Below are 20,155 nucleotides of genomic sequence, written 5' to 3'. Positions count from 1 at the left end.
TCTTACAAAGAAGCTTTTCTGGTTGAAAGTCTATGTATTTGCATACAGTTAAAATTTCAAGAATCCAGAGATATTTGAGAATTAGGGGAATAATACACATGCCCTCCTTTTCTACTTCAAATTTTGTATAAACTGTATGCTGATTCTCACAAAATCTGTATTGCATGCTCAGGGTGGACAAATTTCTAATGAGCCTGATTAAACTATAGATACAACAGTGAAGGTGTAGTTAGTAGCAGAGACCTGGTTCTGTTTACTTTTAGAGTTAAGCGCAAAAATTTAATATTAGAAATGCCCAGAGACACTGTTCACTAATGCATTTTTGATGAACTACATTTACACATTTCCTATAAACAGGCGATGTTCACGTATTTTATCTGGAATATAACCAGAGCATTTACTTGCTATTTTTTATCTCCTTACTTGAATCTGAGCTATATAAAACTTCAGTCAGGTCCCTCAACTAGGCACCGTGCTAAAACACATAGCACCGATCCCCCAAAGAGATCACAGGAGATTCCCTACTTGTCATATAGCATAGATAACAATGCACGCAAGCACACACAAACACAAACAAATAATTTTGCCTTCAGTCAACACATGATGAATATCCCAAGAAACAACACGGAGGCTATAGGAAAAAAACGCTGTTTGTCGATATGTTCAGGAAAAGGAGTGTGTACGTGTAGACAGAGGACAGAAAAAGCCAGAGATTCACTAAACAGAAACCAAGAGATATTCTTACTTAATAATAAACAAGTGTAATTATGTATATCGTCTCACTTAATCCTTTCAACAGTCTAGGTGGCAGTAGCAAATGAGGCGCTAAGGCTGGCGAAGGTTAAGTAAGGCAACCAGGGTCACGTAAGTGCATGCAAGCTCTGGTGGTATTTGAACCAGCTGGCCTGGTTACCCTTCGGTGCAGCTGCAAAAGACTTTAAAAGTGGGCGAAAGAGTCTTGCTTGGATACAAGGAAAATTTGTAGCCAGTGCTACCATTATACCTGGGAAACAGAAACTGGTGGAACTGTCTGCTTGTTTATGTCAAATCTGATCAAGATTTTTTTTTTTTCCAATTTTAATAAAAAGCTTAGCAGTTTAGGGCCTTTGTGTGTGTGTCAGGGGGCGGGGGGAGGTGATGTGAAATAGTTGGATCTCTTAGAGTTACAGGAAGACAAGCTCAGATGCATATGTTTTGAATGTTTTAGAGACTCACTGGGGAGACGTTGCGGGGCAGTGGGGACCAGACTGGAACTTGTTCCTAGTTGATTGCCAGCAGCTTGCTTGAGTTTAGGGCACAAGCTGCCACTTTGGGGTTCTGAAGCTGATCCTACATTCTTAGGAAAAACTGAATGTTCAGTCCATGGTAGGCTATACACCTAAAGTTTCTTCTTCTAAAAGTTCCAAAAAAATACACGTATCATTAAAGTGCTTCACCAGGAAATTAAATTTGCTTGCTTTCATTTATTTCCTTATCGCTGACAGCGTCTAGATGAACTTAAGATAACTAAGTCATTGGATAAAGTATGCGACGGCTTCTTGATAGATTGCGAAAATCGTTTCAGTAAACTTAGGCTACAAATTGTATCCTAGACTTAAGCCGGAATATGAAACGTAATCCTCTCCTCACAGTAAATACTTAATGGCTCTTCTCCACGATTAAGTCACTTTGTAGAACTTTAAAACTACAGAAGAAAATTTCTGGAGCATTTTAAGAAATGTCTGTTGAGAAGAAAAGTAAATTCTTTTCCTGCAGTGAAAACAACAGACCAGACATTGCAATGAAGTTCATCTTCAAGTTAAAATGTAAATGTAAATGCGGTAGGGGGTCTGCCGGCTTCAGTTAGTGGTAGCTGGCACAGTCTACACAGCTGGCCCTGAGATGTTGATTAAATAGTCAGGAGCCCTCATTCTAGGTGTAAAGCTTGTCATACACACATACGTGTCCTCAAGTGGAGCTGGCCGTGTGCAGAGGGGTCCATCTCCTGGGTGGAAGCGGAGAGGTCCCCGTGGTCTGAGACAAGCAATTTGGGCATCCCTGGGAAAGTATCACTTTGACAGCTGGATTAAAAAATGATTTATGTAGAGAATATATCTGCGTTATGCTACATTAGAATGTCATCGTTTTCAATGAGCGTGCTTCTATGTGACCTTGCAAATCACCAACCCACAAGGATTTTCCTTAGGCTTCCTCAAATGCTAATGATGTAGCAAATCTAATTAAGTTAGTATGATTCACTTCAGCAGTAGGTATTTCAGGGACTCCAGAATTGCCAAAAGGAAATCTGAAGCGTCTGTTCTTGCTCCAAAACAATCATGCCGTGCGCCAAACTGATAACCGTTAAACACAGCTGCAGAGCAAATGTGGTGGGGTTTTGGTCCTGTAAATACAGTGTTCACACATCAATCTGCCCTGCGAGCAATTTCGGAGGCAGACCCAACGGTTGCTGGTTTCTGTTACAGTTATATGAGGATTATATGTGAGTATTAAGTCACTTGTTTCGCCCAGCACAGCTTGGGCAAACTGCGACATGCCCTGAGTTTCTTCTACCTGAGAACACTCACGAAAACGCCAGAAACCACAAATGTTGATAAAGTCATTTGATCATCATCTTGCTGAAATGGCTTTCCAGTTCTGTAGCTCACGTGAAAATGAGGAAAGTTGGCTTTGGGTGTTTGAGAGCTTATTTAGGGAATAAAGAACATGCAATAGATTGAAGTTCATTGCTCAAGAAAATTCCATATCCTGTGTTTATTATGAATGCTTTTTTTTAAAAAAAAAGTCTTTAAAATAACACTTGCTTCTTAAAAGCTAACATGGGTAAAATACAAGAAGCAAAACAACAAAGTCTTCCCTCATCACCAGTGGTTTACAGTTTGATGTGTCCTTCTAGGTCTCATTTGTGCATTCACACAACTAATAAACGCTTTTCTTTTTATCACAGTAAGTGTGCAACACAAACCTATGCACACATCTGAGCTACAGAAATTCAACTCTTTTTATTTCAGTAACGCAATTTCCATGAAAGGAAATTCTTTTCAGAGGGGCTCTCTCCAAACTGGGTGGGATACGGGAAGTGTTAAGGCAATGACCACACTCCCTCCAGGGGCTGTTAGATTGCTATGGCAACCACTCTGATCCTATCAATAAGCAACAGCCCTGAACACTAATATTCTGCAAAACACACACACACACACACACACACACACACAGAGTTTCCTTTTCTGTGGAGATAACAACACGAACTAGTTTCGAGTCTGAAATGAGCACTCTTGATGCTAAAACAGTATCTTTGCTGACTGAATTACTTCCCCAGAATGCAGCTTTGTAAATAAATGCAAAAATAGTGAAGTCAGCCATTACACTCCAGTTCCGTTTTAAAACACGGTCAAATCTGTGGCATAAGTAATCTCAGGATGTTACAGCTGAAGTGGGTTATGTGTGGAAGTCTAGGCAGGAGAAGAAAATCAGATTTCCAGAGAGTAAATGCCATGTGAAAAGCAACACTGGAAGCAAGAAAACAACACAGGCTTCCAAGCAGCTCTTGGAAGTTTCGAAAAAGAAGCACACATTTCAACAATTCTCTTTCTTATCTGTGGTTGTCTCCAGACACACAATTATTACAGTACAAGGTAACTGCCTAAATTGATCACATTTACGAAGTTACATACAACCCACTCCTGTGTAAGGAGATAATTCTTTGTCTTCATAGGCTCAAGCATCATAGCTAAATCTTTAAGATGTGAATCCTTTTATGTTGGCAAAACCACCACCGCAAAGCACCCTGTATGCTGGTTTTCACAGCCCACAGCCACAGAGGTACAATGCGTGACACAGCGCAGGCATCTGTGAATATCGGCTGCCCCAGCCCTTCCAGTGTTTCCTTCTATTCTGTCTCACTCTGGGGTATCAAGGAACCTAGTCACGGAAGAGGCAGAAAAATCAAGACAGTAAGTGGGGTGTGGAGATTTTCACTCCTCAGCGATTCAAATGGAACCTTCTTACTCACCCACCAGATGCCACACTGCTGCCACTGAAATTGGGTCCCTCCCTAGGTTCGAAGTTTTTCCTGAGGAGCTTATTCTTCTTTATCCTCATTTACCTTCCAGCCCGGGGCAGACATACACAGGTCCACCTCCATTCCAAAACTATTTTTTTTCCCTTTTGGCCAAGCCGCATGGCATGAGGGATATGAGATCTTAGTTCCCTGAGTAGGGATAGAACTCATGTCTCCTGCAGTGGAAGCTCAGCATCCTAACCACTGGACCATCAGGGAAGTCCCCAAACCAACTACTCTATAACACTATCCCCTGCTATCTTCACACAGATCACTTTTCAAATTCAGTTCAAGTACCGATTTTCAAGGAGCTTTGGGGACTTTGATATTGATTTCTTTTTTCAATTCATGAATTTGGACTTCTCTGGTGGTCCAGTGCTTAAAACCCATCTGCCAATGCAGGGGACATGGGTTCAATCCCTGGTCCAGGAACTAGAATCCCATATGCCGTGGGGCAACTAGGCCCATGCATCACAACTAGAGTCCCCGTGCCTAGAATCCAAGCTCTGCAACAAAAGCCTATGCATCACAGCTAGAGAGTAACCCCAGCCCACCACAACGAGAGAATGACTGCAGGCAGCAAGACCGCATAGCCAAAAAAAAATTTTTTTAATTAATGTATTCCATCATTCATCAATCAAACATTTCAGAGCCTATCTCCAGAGAGTTTTGCATCCCAGTGGGAGAAACAGGTATGACAAAGTGTTAGAAAGGGAGCAGGCACAGTGGTAAAGAATCCACCTGCCAATGCAGGAGACTCGGGTTCGATCCCAGATCCAGGAAGATCCCATATGCTGCAGAGCAACTAAGCCCGTGCACCACAACTACTGAGCCTGAGCACTTGAGCCTGGGAGCCTCAACTACTGAAGCCTCCGTGCCTAGAGCTGGTGCCCCGCAGCAGGAGAAGCCACTGCAATGAGAAGCCCACACCCCGCAACCAGAGAGTAGCCCCCGCTCACTGCAACTAGAGAAAAGCCCAGGCAGCAGTGAAGACCCAGGACAGCCAAAAATAAATGAATAAATAAATAAAAAAGAAAGAAAGGGAGCAGGCAGAGGTCTGTAACAGCTAGCAAGCTGTATGTGCTCAGGGAGGGGTTGCCTAAGGAGGCCACATTTGAAAACCACGAGGTACCAGGAGCATCCCTGCCAGCTCACAAAGCAAGCATGGAGGCAGAAAAGAGCTCGTGTGACCCAGAGATGGAAAGATGGCTCGCGGGACTGTGGCATGGGAGGGGTGGGGAGAGTACACACCCAGAGAGAGATGACAGAGCAGTGAGAGGGGAAGGGGCCAGGTGGCCGCAGGGCCAACGGACCAGCCCTGGCAGGAAGACAGTGACAGCTTACGTATCTGTGTTCTTCAGAGAACATACAAGAGCAGCTATGGAGACTCAGATTCTTCAGGTAAACTCGGGGTTCATTTATAGGAAATCAGAAGTATCGTTAGCGATGGATGCTAGAGCTGCTGATGATGTGAGTGAGACACAACGTAAGACAGGGATGAGGGCAGTGAGTCAAAGTTCACAACAGGAACAGGTCATTTCTTGTGCGTAATTTGGAGGAAACTATCATTTCATTCACAAAGAAGACTTTTTAAGGATCTACACAGAGACGCTCACTTCTGAGGAAGTTTGGAAAATAAAAACAAAAGATTTTAAAATTGAAAATATTTGACTGGAGTTTGTGGCTACATGGAACCCCACCTTGGCTAGGATTCAAATATCTTTTCTAGTGACACATTTATTACCATATCCAGTGCCTTAATGATAATATCAATTTCCCATTTATTCACCCTACCAACTTCCTCTCCCTGTCTCTTATCTCTACATCTCTCCCGGTGGCTTTTTATGATTATGTATTGTAAAGAAAAAAGACTCCAAATTGAGTAACCTAGCAACGTGTACAGAGATAATATTTTAGAAACATTATCTACTGTTCCTTTGGCAAGAAACGTAGAAATCCACTGCAGATAGAAACAGATTTTCATATGCTTTATTCAGGGACAGTAGAGAGAACGCTTTCTCCCTTAACACATCCCTCCCCCACAACCCGGACTTTCTGTGACCAAAGCTGATTATAATATAACAAATTCTGAGCTAGTCCCAAAATAATTTCATGACCTAGCAACTTGAGATATTAATAATTGTGAGGTAAACTAAAAATGAAGGCGAAATATGAGTAGAAAGTTTTCCAGGTACACATTATCCAATGTTTAGGAGGGTATATTTTTGCTTAGGGTTTATTTTATTTCTGATTGTTTAAAAATTCTATTATTTGGGGCCTCTTAGAAAGTTAAATTCCAATTAGCTATCTTTTTGTGTTGTAAAAAAAAATTCCCTGACAACAAAATATCTCAACTTCTTTGGGTTTCAGGTTAATACTGTTCTAGAGAGTAGAAGCGAAGAAGGCAATGGCAATCCACTCCAGTACTCTTGCCTGGAAAATCCCGTGGACGGAGGAGCCTGGTAGGCTGCAGTCCATGGGGTCACTAAGGGTCGGACACGACTGAGCGACTTCACTTTCACTTTTCCCTTTCATGCACTGGAGGAGGAAATGGCAACCCACGCCAGTGTTCTTGCCTGGAGAATCCCAGGGACGGGGGAGCCTGGCGGGCTGCCGTCTATGGGGTCACACAGAGTTGGACACGACTGAAGCGACTTAGCAGCAGCAGCAGAGAGTAGAAGACCTAGGTCCTTGTCCTGAACCTGGTATCAGCTAGATAAGTGACAAACCAGGGTGGCTGTAGTTTTTCCCCATCATTCATACTGCAGGTACACATTGATCAGAAAGATAATAAATGAAATCAAATTCCAGTCCTGAAAGAGAAAATGCCCTTCCTGAATTTTTTTAACAGAAGTTGTCCTACCATGCAATGTCTGGCACACAGCAGGCGCTCGCTAATCAGAAGTTCACCTGAAAATTTTCAGTTTTTATTTATCTTCACATCTCTCCAGCTGGAGAGAGGCAAGGATTTCAGAGCTGTTAGCCTTTCAACACTGATAACAGAGGTAATAGATTTCAAACCAAAAGGACTTCACCCTGAATTTTTGACAAAGCTTAGAAGGCTGTCTCTGATGACAATTTTGACACAAGTGACAAAAAGCGACAACAAAATATAGATGACCACAGAACCAAAACAAACAAGCAAAAAGAAAATCAAAGAAAACCCTAGCACCTTACCAAGTCACAAAATGTTTTTGTTTAAGGTATTACTCTGATAAATACCGAAGAGGGCTAACTTCATAGTAACAAGATCAAAAAGTACATGCGAGCTCACCATCTTGGTGAAAAATAACCCTATCACCATAACCAAAAGGGGTGAGAAAGACATCTGTATAGGAAAGCAGACAAATTTATTGAATAGAGAGTCCAGAGAGTACAGAGAAATAGGAGACATTATTTCTTCTGTAGTAAAATCCCAGAAAGTTTGACAAAATGTTTGTTAATGGTAAAATGCAAAAAGTAATTTCCTGGTTGGAAAGTAGGACCCATCTCCTCAAGGGAAGATCAGAACCCCTAGAAAACCATCAAATGTTACAGATTTAGTCAATATAGGCACAGGACAGGCTAGAATTAAATATCAGCAAAGTGCAATATCTGAGAGAGGTCTTATATACGGGAGATATAAACAACTCTTAAAAATCAACAGTGAAAAAAGAAATGATCCAATCAGATAGTGGGCAAAAGACAGGAACAGCAGACATTTCATTAAAGGGGAAGTGGACAGATAAATAAATACATCAAAAGATGTTCAACATATTAGGTATTGGAGAAATGAAAATTGTAACCACAATGATATATCACTACACACTTATCTGAACAGAAAAAAAAGGGGGGGCAGGCAACACAAAACCCTAGTGAGGAAGCGGAATCTCAAAGACATAGTAGTGGAAAGATAAAATAGCACAGACACTCTGGAAGACAGTTTGGCAGTTTTTTATGAAACTAGACTCACCATCTGACCCAGCAATTGCACTCTTGGGCCTTTATCCCACAGAAGTGAAAACTTATCTCCACACGAAAATGTGTACTCAAATATTCACAACAGTTTTTCCATAGTAGCAAAAACTGAAAACAACTCAAGTGTTCTTCAGTGGAAGAATGGTTTAAAAGCTGTGGTACAGTCGTATCTGCTTCCTGATGGCTCAGAGGGTAAAGCGTCTGCCTGCAATACAGGAGACCTGGGTTCGATCCCTGGGTCAGGAAGATCCCCTGGAGAAGGAAATGGCAACCACTCCAGTGTTCTTGCCTGGAAAATTCCATGGACGGAGGAGCCTGGTAGGCTACAGTCAATGGGATTGCAAAGAGTCATACACGACTGAGCAACTTCACTTCACCATGAAAAACTAATCAGTCATAACCAGGAATGAACTATTGACATAACACAACAACAGGGATGCAGGTCAAGGGCATGATAATAAACAAAAAAAAGCCAGGTCTCAAAAAATTCCATTTATATAAGCCTTTAACTGACAAATCTATACAGATGGAGAAAACTTGGGTGGTTGCCAGTAAATTGGGGATGGGGAAAGGGTATTGTGATGGATGTGATGATGTCTATTCAAGTCTGTATATAGGATAAGACTGCACAGAACTACACACACACAAACATAGGTTGGATAAATGGTGAGAAGTTCTAGTTAACACTGTAGTATTTTCTGTATGCCATTCAAAATGTCCCTATAAAATTTTATCAATAATTTATATACATAAAGTAATTCATTATACTGAATCACCATGACTTCTCTGCATGTAGTGGGTAGTACTGGCTGTCTAGGAGCACCCATTGCCATCTTTTCTTCTTCTCATAATTCCAGGGACTTCCCTGGTGATCTGGTGGCTAAGACTCCATGCTTCCAGTGAAGGGGGCCCAGGTTCCAACCTCGTCAAGGAGCTAGATTCCCACAGGCTACAGCTAAGATCCAAGATAGCTAAATAATTAAATAAATAAATACTTCTAAAAACTCCAAAACAATGACCAAACACCTAGGATGGGTTCTACATGTTCTATTCTTAAATAATAATAATAATAATATCTGGATTCCTTGTAGGGTTCCATTCTTCCTATACCCTCCCACATATTTGGCGGGAAGCTGACATTTCCTCCAGCTAAAGGGTGGGTCTCCACTGACTTAGCAAATGGGCATATTCCTTTCCCTGACTTCAGTCACTGGTTCAGGAAGTGTGACCTCTACGATCTAATAGCCCTGAATCTAGAACTCTTGCTTGGAATTGTTACAGATCTTTGACCACCAAAAGGGAAGCCGACTCTGAGATCATGCGTCTGATACCCAGGCCCCTCCTATCTGATCTAAAGAAAATGGAAAGATAGCTAAAGGCATGCGGGTAGGCTGGAGAGAGAAGGAAGTGGGGAGAGAGGAGGGAAGTGAGGAAAGGACAGGTGTATTAAATTGCCTAGGAGCTCTCACAAACTATTGGTGCATCTCCAACCCCTGAATGGTTGACTCCCTGCCCTAGGGGAGTAGCTGAGCCTCACTGCTATATATGCAAGCACAGACAGACTAGCAGGTTGTCCCTGACATGAGCAATCAATTGCTCAGTAGTGTCTGACTCTTTGTAACCCCATGGACTGTAGCCCACCAAGCTCCTCTGTCCATGGGACTTGTTCAGGCAAGAATACTGGAGTGGGTTGCCATTTCCTCCTCCAGGGGATCTTCCAACCCAGGGATCGAACCTGTGTCTCTTGCCTCTCCTGCATTGGCAGGCAGATTCTTGACCACTACGCTACCTGGGAAGCACCATTCCTGGTATGAAGATGCTGTATTTCCTGCTGGAGCTCCTTAAGGTACAGGCCCATCCCTCTTCTTCCCTTCCCCACCAAAACATATCAGCGTGGCAGCCCACATTTCTTGCCATGGTTTCCTGCCGGATCACTTGCTCCTGCCATGATTCCAATTTAATCGGGCCTCACAGAACCCCCTCCTAGAGCAGGTCTCACTGACTGAACACTAAAATCACTTGAAAAGCTATAAATACAGATGTCTCGTTCCACTCTTGTCCCAAAGCTCTGATTTAATTATTCTGGGATAAGGCCAGGGTATTATGGGATCTCTCTCCATTTACATCAGGATTTTTTTTGAAAACCCTGGAGATTCTAACGTTTAGCTAGGATTGAGAACCAGCACACTGCTAAGTGGCTGGTACAAATAACCTCTGAATTACTGAAATCAAGGGATTTTCCTCTGCTGTCTCTACTTTAAGCTGACCCCGTGGGGAAAACAGTCACCAAATAGGAGAAATAATATGTTTCTCATGAACAAGATTTCATAAAGTTGGAAACAGAGGAGCAGCAAAATCGACATGCAGGAAAGACCTCTAGGAAAGCAGAAGTGAGCATGGCGGCTAAAGTGTGAGGATTTAAAGATACAAAATAGTTTTTGAGAAAGTATGTATTAGGGGAATACTGATGGGGAAAGAAGAAAAATAGCTGTGTGCAAAACTGTTGACAACTTTCTCTTTACTTTAAAACACTTTGAAATGGGTCTCTATACTGGGGTATAAACCCACTTGTTGAATTCTGATTAAGAAAATCTCTTTAAGGTGTTTCAGTGCCTTAAAATTTGTGTTGGGAGGTGGTGTGTGTGTTAAAAGAAAATGTGAAGTAACAGAATGTATCACTTCTTTGTGCAATTTCAGAGAGAAAAATGATCATTCTCAAAAAGAGAGATCAATTTGTATTATGTATTTGCACATAACACAATAACTCAAAAGGCATTACTAGCAGAAAACAAAATAAGAAGTTGCGTTTCTGTGGCTAAAATAACACTAATAATATATGAGCGCTTAACAGGAGCAGAATTAAGTATGTGACTTGCATTACCTCATTAATCCTCATGAACCCTATAAGTAGGAAGAGGCTTCATTATCTCATTTTAGAGATGAGAAAACTGAAGTTGAGAAAGGCAGGCGACTGGTCTAAGTTTGCGTGTGGCAGAAACAATACTCGAAACCAACTTTGTCCAATTCCAGAGCCTAAGCCTTAATTGTTATACTGGTCTATAAATTGTTATAGATTCACCAAAATTAGTTTAACTTGCTTACAACCCATAGACACACTGGCCTATATTTTTTACATGTCATTGGCAAATTAACAGAGAACATTTTGGGCAACTGCAGGACAGCAAGCACAGAAGGCAAAGGCAAGTCCAGCCCAAGATATAAAATCCAGAACAGTCACGCTGGGGAGCCCCATAAATGTTTACTGGTAATGATGGAGAAATTATGACTTTATATTCCTTGATTCATGCTATTTTTGCAATTTTAAAGTCCTCCCTTTGTGACTATATTTCCCAATAACTCTGGTTTTCATTTCCATACAAATACAAGTCACTAGGCCAAAGTCTTCTCTAGCTAAAGATGGCTAGGCAGATCCTAAACTCCTCATGGATCCGCTTTTGTTCAGAACACATATACCACAGGCTGGCTTCCATGGACTTGAGGACGATAGCTTTATAGTAAACAAAAGATAAATGATCGCAGTATTCTACATAAGTACTTGCCTCATAGGTGCCAATTAATGTATATATACCTGCTTTAATGTATCTGCTTTACATAGTGATGATCCAAACTGGAGGACCTCTGCTCGCAAATGAATGCTCCCCAAGGCAGGTACTATTTTCTTTTTTTTATAAATTTATTCATTTTAATTGGAGGCTAATTACTTTACAATATTGTAGTGGTTTTGCCATACACTGACACGAATCAGTCATGGGTGTACACGTGTTCCCCATCCTGAACCCCCCTCCCACCTCCCTCCCCATCCCATCCCTCTGGGTTATCCCAGTACACCAGCCCCAAGCACCCTGTCTCATGCATCAAACCCAGACTGGCGATCCGTTTCACATATGATAATAGCAGGTACCATTTTCTATCCATCAATACTCCCTATTGCCCACCACACATGGTCCACTTCATGTAAATATCTGCTGAGCTTATTTAAAATTCGATCTTCACCAAAATACTATATAATATATATATATATGAGAAGACACATTTGATTTCATGACTGTTCTTTTCCTACTGGAAATCTCAGATGTAATTATTTATATTTTATAAAATGTTATTGGTAGTACAGAGGGACAGAAAATCAGGAGACGAGCACTTTATGTTTTAATGACTACTGCATATTTTACGTCTCCCAGGGATATTAGACATTAGTTTCCTATTTCTTGAGATATATTAAGGATGATACTCCATCAGAATAAAGAGCTATTCCTTGTTTAAGTGTGATCCCTTCTTTAAAATGTAGGCAAGCTGGGTTCTCTGAAAGTTTCAGAGGATTCAGTCAATTATGGACATGTTAATGAAAAATATAAACATTCTTCGGTTTGAAAAGAACATATTAGGAATCTAACATCATTCTCACCACCACAAGGATGGCCACTCATCTACTTCCTGGTAGACTAAGTCGCCATGAGCGTTCATTTCCCGGGAATCCTGTTCAGGGCATCTTCCTCGAGGAAGGCTATGCCTACAGAAGCAGGGTTTTAAAGGAAAGGGCATCATCCAGCAGAATTGGGGAAAGATCCCAAGTTACAAATCAGAAGGTGAAGATGAGAGGGCTGCTGTCCTCTGCTTCCCTTCCCACCCACTCATTTAAGGATGGAAAACACGTGCCACTCCCCATCCAGGGCTAACAGTCCACCCACGGTGGATGTCACTAACAGATCCTCCCACCCTTCTCCGAGCCGAGGAACCTCCTCAGCCCCTACTCTAGGTAACTCCTACCAAGGGCGCTGCACGTGGTGTGGGAAAAGCTGTCTGCCCTGGCTTAGCTACAGCTGAGCCTCAAATAACAAGGGTTTGAACTGTTCGGGTCTACTCATACGCATTTTTAAATAATAAATACTATGGAACTGCACATACCCTGATGCAGAGCCACAGAGAGAGAGGAGACCCATGGACATGGAGGGCCAGCTCTAAGTTATATACAGAGAGCCCGCGCACCTAACCCCTTCATTGTTCAGAGATCAACTGTATATTGTCTAATTTTTTTATCTGTTAAAAATGTTACCACTTTCACAATGTAAACTTACTTAGGTCACAATAGACTCTATCCTGGGGGTACTGTGTGCCTTGGTATTTTTACTAGATTTTTATAAATTACATACTTTTTGGGGGGTCGTATTCCAGGAACAATGAGAAAATATCTCATTTTTGTGAGAGTACAGAAGGTTTAATTGAATCAGTGGCCAAAAAAACTCTCTCTGAGAAGGCATTACATTTCGATTAATATTTCAAAACTATAGTCATTCTTGCATATGTATAAATGTTATAAGAAAATATTTATAGACATTATGAAGGAAGAAGCTGGAAGAAAATGATATAAAGACTTATATGCCACTATTCACAATGCTGCTGCTGCTAAGTCACTTCAGTTGTCTCCAACTCTGTGTGATTCCATAGACGGCAGCCCACCAGGGTCCGCTGTCCCTGGGATTCTCCAGGCAAGAACACTGGAGTGGGTTGTCATTTCCTTCTCCAGTGCATGAAAGTGAAAAGTCAAAGTGAAGTCGCTCAGTCGTGACTGACTCTTAGCGACACCATGGACTGCAGCCTACCAGGCTCCTCCGTCCATGGGATTTTCCAGGCAAGAGAACTGGAGTGGGTTGCCATTGCCTTCTCCAATTCACAATATGATACTGTAATAAAACAAATTTTAAAAGGTTAATATAGTCTATCAAATTTGGAAGAAACAAGGACTGACTCATTTATAATAGTTTTATAAAAGTTGAATTCAAGCTTTCCCTATTAAAAAACCAGACATGTTCACTTTGATATGACTTAGATTTCATTTTGTTCATTGAAGAGTAAGGAGAAAGTATTTATACTTAGTACATCTTAAACTTGCAATATCTACATTCAGCAACATTTATACAATGTTTTCTATTTCATTCAAGACTTATAAGCAAATACAACATATGGTTGATAACCCCCTCAAAACCTGATTCTACAACTTTATCTATTAATATTTTAAAAGAAGTTACTCCAAAGATCACTTTTATTTAAGATGATAATTATATAGCTTAGAGTAAAACTCATTGTCTTTTAAAATATCATTCTCATTATCTCTTAAAAACAATAATTACATAATTTAAAGAAAAAATGTGAAGTCAAATTTCTACTATAAATTAAGCATTATAAATGATCCTATAGAAAATTGACAATTTGTTCAGTTGCTCAGTCATGTCTGACTCCTAAACAAACACAACCCCTCATCTGGAAGTGGTATACACATGGCTCCATTACACATCCACTTATGTAATATAAACAAAGGACCACAAGTTTCCTTAGATATCCTAGAGGATAACTCCTGAAACATAACTAAGAGAAAAGCTGGCCTGAATCAAGCCATTTCTTCCATATGATTATGGTGGGAAAGTGATTCAAAAGAGATCATGATGATAAATGATGCCAGCAATATTACTGAATGTTTTCTGCATGCTATATGTCATTCTAAAAGCTCAACATTATTAACTCATTCAACCATAACAATGTGGTGACCTGGGGACCGCTAGTGGGAAAACAGTAGGGAAAAGAAATGTGTGCAAGACCATACTCTTAGCAAGGTGTCAGCCAGTATTCTGATTTCCTAATGATTGCCTCTAAAAACAAGGGGTGAGAGAGAGAGAAGAAAAGTACAGGCTGTGACTTGTAATTTTTTCCATAGCGAAAATTCCACAAACAGAGCTCTTTCCATAAAGACTGAGGGGAAGAAGAAGACTTCTCTGGTTTAGGATGGTCATGATATTGGCCGTCCAACCTCAGCTTCCTTCAAACAACGTTACTTGAATCCCCCAGGGGAACCTGAGGGCTTACCTTTCCTGAACTCCCATTATAACACACACGTATGTATATCCATATACATATATGCATACATATCCATCCTGTCCACAGCAATGATCACACTGCATATCTCACTCTTACACTGTTAGCTTCCTGAGGTCAGGGTCCGCCTCTTTTCTCCGATTATCTTCAGAGGTAAAGAACCCGCCTGCCAATGCAAGAGATATAAGAGACGCAGGTTCGATCCCTGGGTCGGGAAGATCCCCTGGAGAAGGGAATGGCAACCTACTCCAGTATTCTTGCCTGGAGAATCCCATGGACAGAGGAGCCTGGCGGGCTACGGTCCATGGGGTTGGAAGAGTCGGACACGACTGAAGCAACTGAGCACAGCATGTGTGAATGATGAACTGTTTAAATGCCTTATCTGGGCTTTAGGAACTCCAAACTGCTCTTTAAAAGAGCAAAGCTGCATTGGGAAGGAGTAGGGGCTGGCGGGGTTGTAGACTGTTGCCCAAATACCCCCACTGCTGGGACACTACTGCCCTGTCCATGGAGGACAGAGTGTGTGCCCAATGCAGGAAGGTGAGGAAAGCTTCAGGAAGAGCTCCAAACAAGATCCAGAGCTGCCGGAGGAAAGCAGAGGGAGAGAGCCAAAACTCCAGCCTCCTGTGGAATAGAAAGCAAACAGGCAGGCTGAGAAGCCCTGGTCTGGAGCCAGATGCACTGAGTTTTGGGCTTTGAGGGAGACTACATCCTGGCTCACTGTGGGGAGGGGGAAGGGAGATGGGGAGTCTCCTTCAAGTCCCCAGCCTCCTGGGGCCCACTAACAAAAAGGAGGAGGTCAAGGCAGGAGGAATAACTGTTCTGACAAATGCCCACATCCTAGAACTCAGCAACTCTATGTTCCCTTAAACAGCACAAAGGACTTGGCAGAAGCGGTTCCAGACCCTGAGATGGGAAGGAGTAATCCAGGGACAAGGTCCCTTTGAATTACATAAATTGGGCTTCCCTGGTGGCTCAGACGGTAAAGCGTCTGCCTGTAATGCAGGAGACCCAGGTTCAATCCCTGGGTTGGGAAGATCCCCTGGAGAAGGAAATGGCAGCCCACTCCAGTATCTTGCCTGGAAAATCCCATGGACAGAGGAGCCTGGTTACAGTACATGGGGTTGCAAAGAGTCGGACACAACCAAGAGACTTCACTTTCACTTTCTTCAATTTGGAGAACCTTCCCCAGCTGTGGTTAGTGATGGGGTGATGCGACTCCAGAGGGAGACCCAGGGACGCAGCATTGCTGGCTCTAAAGACGGAGGAAGCGCCACGATCCAAGGAATGCAAGCAGGCTCTGGGAGCTGGGAAAACAAACGTGAGCCCTAAAGAATCCTCCAGAAAGGAACGAGACCCTGCTGACACCTGGGTGTGAGCCCCGTGAGACTTACGTGGGACTCCAGACCTATAAAGTGCAAAGTAAGAAATTTGTGTTGTTTTAAGCTCCTAAATTTGGGGTCATTATTTATGGCGGCGGTGGAAAAGTGAACAACGGTCTTCCAATTCTAGGTCACGTCTGCCCCCTGGGAGGTTGGAGCAAGAAGCCGCAGAGACTCCCAGGGTGTGTGGGAGAAAGAAGCCCAGGCCCAGAGGGAAGGCCACCTCGGAGCCCGACAGCTCAAGGAAAGCTGAAAGGAACTGAAGGAAAATGTTAGAGCAAGCCCAGAAAGAGGGCCTAAAGTCAAAGGGTAAATCATCTTCATCTTGGGAGAAATGCCACTATAATTCTAAACCCCACTCCAAGCCTCTCTTCTGGGAAGCCTGGTTTGATCCAACTCAGAACAGCAAAGAAATAAGCAGGATAAAAGCCACACTGTGAGGTGTTAGGTGTGTTAAGTGGTTTCTGCTGTCCCCTGCAATCCAAGGGCAGAGGGGTTTGTGCACAGCTTTCTGTAACCCAATCTGCACCCAGGAGGCAGAGAAACAACAGCTAGCCACTGAGGGATTAAAACAAGTAAGATCACTTTCCTGTCACTTCTGCCAGTACTTCTAGGCAAAGAAAGCTGAAATCACAAGACAAAAGCTGGTGCTATGAAGCAGTTTAAGGGCTCTTTGTGGAAAGTTATCTTGGTTTCACGATTTTCTCCTTTAATGACAAAAGAAGTTGAACTGCATGAAGGATGGACATCATATACACATTTGCTTATGTTGTTACCCTGCATATAATCATATGATGTGAAGCTAGTGGTTGTTGGGAAATTAAATTTTAATGGAAAGAAGTATATTTTTATCCCTGTAAAAAGTTAGAATAATGACTATGTAATGCGGAAAAAAAAAAAACTAATGTAAAATGAGAAAAAAATAACTGGTTTATGTTTGAGTTTCATTGACTATTTTGTCTCCTAAGGATACAGAACCAGAAGTACTTTTATAAACAAATTAAATTATTATGATTCAAGGAAACTCTAAGACAAGAATAGCTTAAGTTCTTAAGATGATTGGACTCTCAATTAAAAAAGAGCTCCTTGAGGTTTGTAAATGTTTTAACATCTGTTTTATGATTTAACTGTCAAACTATATTATCCTCAACAGGGACTGTACTACCTAGTGAAGCCTACCAGTTTCTTTGAATGTTTCAGAACCTTGAAGTTACAGAATATGTAGGAAACCTTATTAGTCACCCTAGTCCAGCAACTTGCCTGATGGGAACAACATCCTTGACAGATATTTTCAGTTTTTAAAAGGTTCCAATTGATAGAGCATTTTTCCTTATAGAATCTTCTCCAGTTTATGGTTGACCTTATACTACAGACAGAAAGGAAAGAGAATGAAGTGGTCACTTCTGCACCTACGACATGTCAGATATTGTGGTGAGAGTTTTATATATTTTTTAAAAATGTACTCTTCACGGGCTTCCCAGGTGACACAGTGGGTAAAGAATCTGCTGCAATGCAGGAGATGCAAGAGACTCAGGTTCGATCCCTGGGTTGGGGAGATCCCCTGGAAGAGGGGATGGAAACGCACCCCAGTATTCTTGCCTGGAGCCTACCATGGACAAAGGAGTGGCAGGCTACAGTCTGTGTGGTCACAAAGAGTCGAACATGCATGCTCTCTTCACTTCATCCCAATGAGAAAAATGACAGGCTAAGATACAGGGTAATTCTACTTCCTCGCTAAATAAAACAACTAAAAGCCAATGATATATGACAAGTAAATATTTCAGAGAAATAATGTCATCAAATAAATGATGAGACTATCGAAAACAGACAATAGGAGGCCAAACATATTCTTGCTTTTCAAATTTACTGTCAAGGATCCATATTTTTAATGAAGTGAAAGCCTCTCAGTTGTGTCCAACTCTTTGTGATCCCATGGACTGTATAGTTCATGGAATTCTCCAGGCCGGAATACTAGAGTGGGTAGCCTTTCCCTTCTCCAGGGCATCTTCCCAACCCAGGGATCAAACCCAGGTCTCCCACATTGCAGGCGGATTCTTTACCAGCTGAGCACAGGGAAGTCCAAAAGAATACTGGAGTGGGTAGCCTATCCCCTCTCTAGTGAATCTTCCCAACCCAGAAATCAAACTGGGGTCTCCTGCATTGCAAGTATATTCTTTACCAACTGAGCTCTCAGGGAAGCCCATATTTTTAATAATAGACAAAAACTAACCAATAGGTTTATTATAAGGAAATATTTTAACAAGTAATAAAATAATATTATAATAAATAATAGCAGGTATAAAACAGGTTATTTTATTTGAGTAAAATTACAAAAGTCGTGTGAGTATGCATATATATATATACATATATATATATACACACACACACACATACCTATATATATATGAATGGCAAGCTAAATTAGTAAATAAGAAAACCTAGCTATTTTTGTCATTTGATCTGAACAGTGCTGTTTAAAAATTATATGTATAAGGTATTTAACTTTATTGGTGAAATACAATGTAATGATCAAAGGTAGGAAACTTTGATGTATATAGTAGAAAAGATATCTGAATACATTTTATGTCAAAAATAAAGATTAGCAAAATTCTGCTTTCATTTTTGTTCAGGCTTGAAGTGATGGGCAGACAAACTCAATGGTCAAACAGAAGGTTTACATTATTTTTATATAATGGAATACCTTATAGTCATTAAACATTTTTGAACATAAGAATAGGGGACATCATGATATAATGCCAACGGGGGGCGGGGTGGGGGGCGGGAAACTATAGGAAACAAAAGACACACACAGGAAAATCCCGACAGCGTAAAACTAAAACGATGCACGTATACAGCTAGGTGCACAGGTACTAACATGATAAGGGATAGTCACTGCTTCACGAACTTTAGAATCTAGTGTAATCTTTTTCACTTTTGCTCATTTTATTCGATTTTATGTTATATAATTAATGTGTGTTTTATTTCTCATTAGACTGCAAACTTTTGTGAGGCCAGGAATCACCCTTTACATTGCAATTGTAGAGAGCTTTTCAGTATTTGTCATTCACAAAGTTTTAAATTAAACTGAATGAAGTGTAAGGTAGTCTGTGATTTTACTTTAAGAAGGGTTTCTATATCTTTTAAAGTTTGTTTTTATTTGAAGGCACATTTATAGCAGTAAGTAGTCCAAAGCACATCTGGACACAATTCCATCTGGATAGACTGCCTACAATTTCAGTAAATTTCTTCTCTTTAAATGAGTTTATGTCCTCATTTAAAAAAAAAAAACAAAAAAAAACTACTTCATTGTGGTGTATAAAATTCACTTTCTACTAAAAAGAATAAGACAATAAATAACAAATGTAAGTTTAGACATTTAGGTCATGTTCTATATTAAAATTCAATATGGCCTCCCAGGTGGCACAGTGGTAAAGAATCTGCCTGCCAACGCAGGAGACACAGGGTTCAATCCTTCGGTGGGGAAGATCCCCTGGAATAGGAAATGGCAACCCACTCCAGTAGTCTTGCGTGGAAAATTCCGTTGACAGAGAAGCCTGGTGGGCTACAGTCCATGAGGAGCAAGTTTCAGAATAAGCTGCTAGTTACATCATTTAAGAGCTTCTCTCATGGCTCAGGTGGCAAAGAATCTGCCTGCAGTGCAGGAGACCTGAGTTCAATCCCTGGGTCAGGAAGATCCCCTGGGGAAGGGAATGCAACCCATTCCAGTATTCTTGCCTGGAAAATTCCATGGACAGAGGAGCCTGGTGGGCTACAGTCCATGGGGTCACAAAGAGTTGGACACGACTGAGAAACTAACATTTAACACTTAACTACATCATTTAAATGATAAGAGAGACTTGACGACTAAGCT

The 20,155-nt window shown here is 41.3% G+C and overlaps 1 protein-coding gene and 1 non-coding gene across 3 annotated transcripts in view; one reads left to right on the top strand and one right to left on the bottom strand.

The window, feature by feature from the left end:
* Positions 1-20,155, bottom strand: part of BCKDHB (branched chain keto acid dehydrogenase E1 subunit beta) — a 265,276-nt gene that overhangs the window by 21,680 nt on the left and 223,441 nt on the right. The gene's annotated exons all lie outside the window — the stretch shown is intronic.
* TRNAY-GUA (transfer RNA tyrosine (anticodon GUA)) lies at positions 15,867-15,938 on the top strand. The gene has a single exon. It is a non-coding gene; the product is annotated as a tRNA-Tyr (tRNA).

This window comes from Giraffa tippelskirchi, chromosome 9 (assembly GCF_054371585.1).
Source record: "Giraffa tippelskirchi isolate mGirTip1 chromosome 9, T2T-mGirTip1v1.2.pri, whole genome shotgun sequence".
NCBI lineage: Eukaryota > Metazoa > Chordata > Mammalia > Artiodactyla > Giraffidae > Giraffa > Giraffa tippelskirchi.
This window is presented reverse-complemented; position numbering and strand designations above follow the sequence as displayed.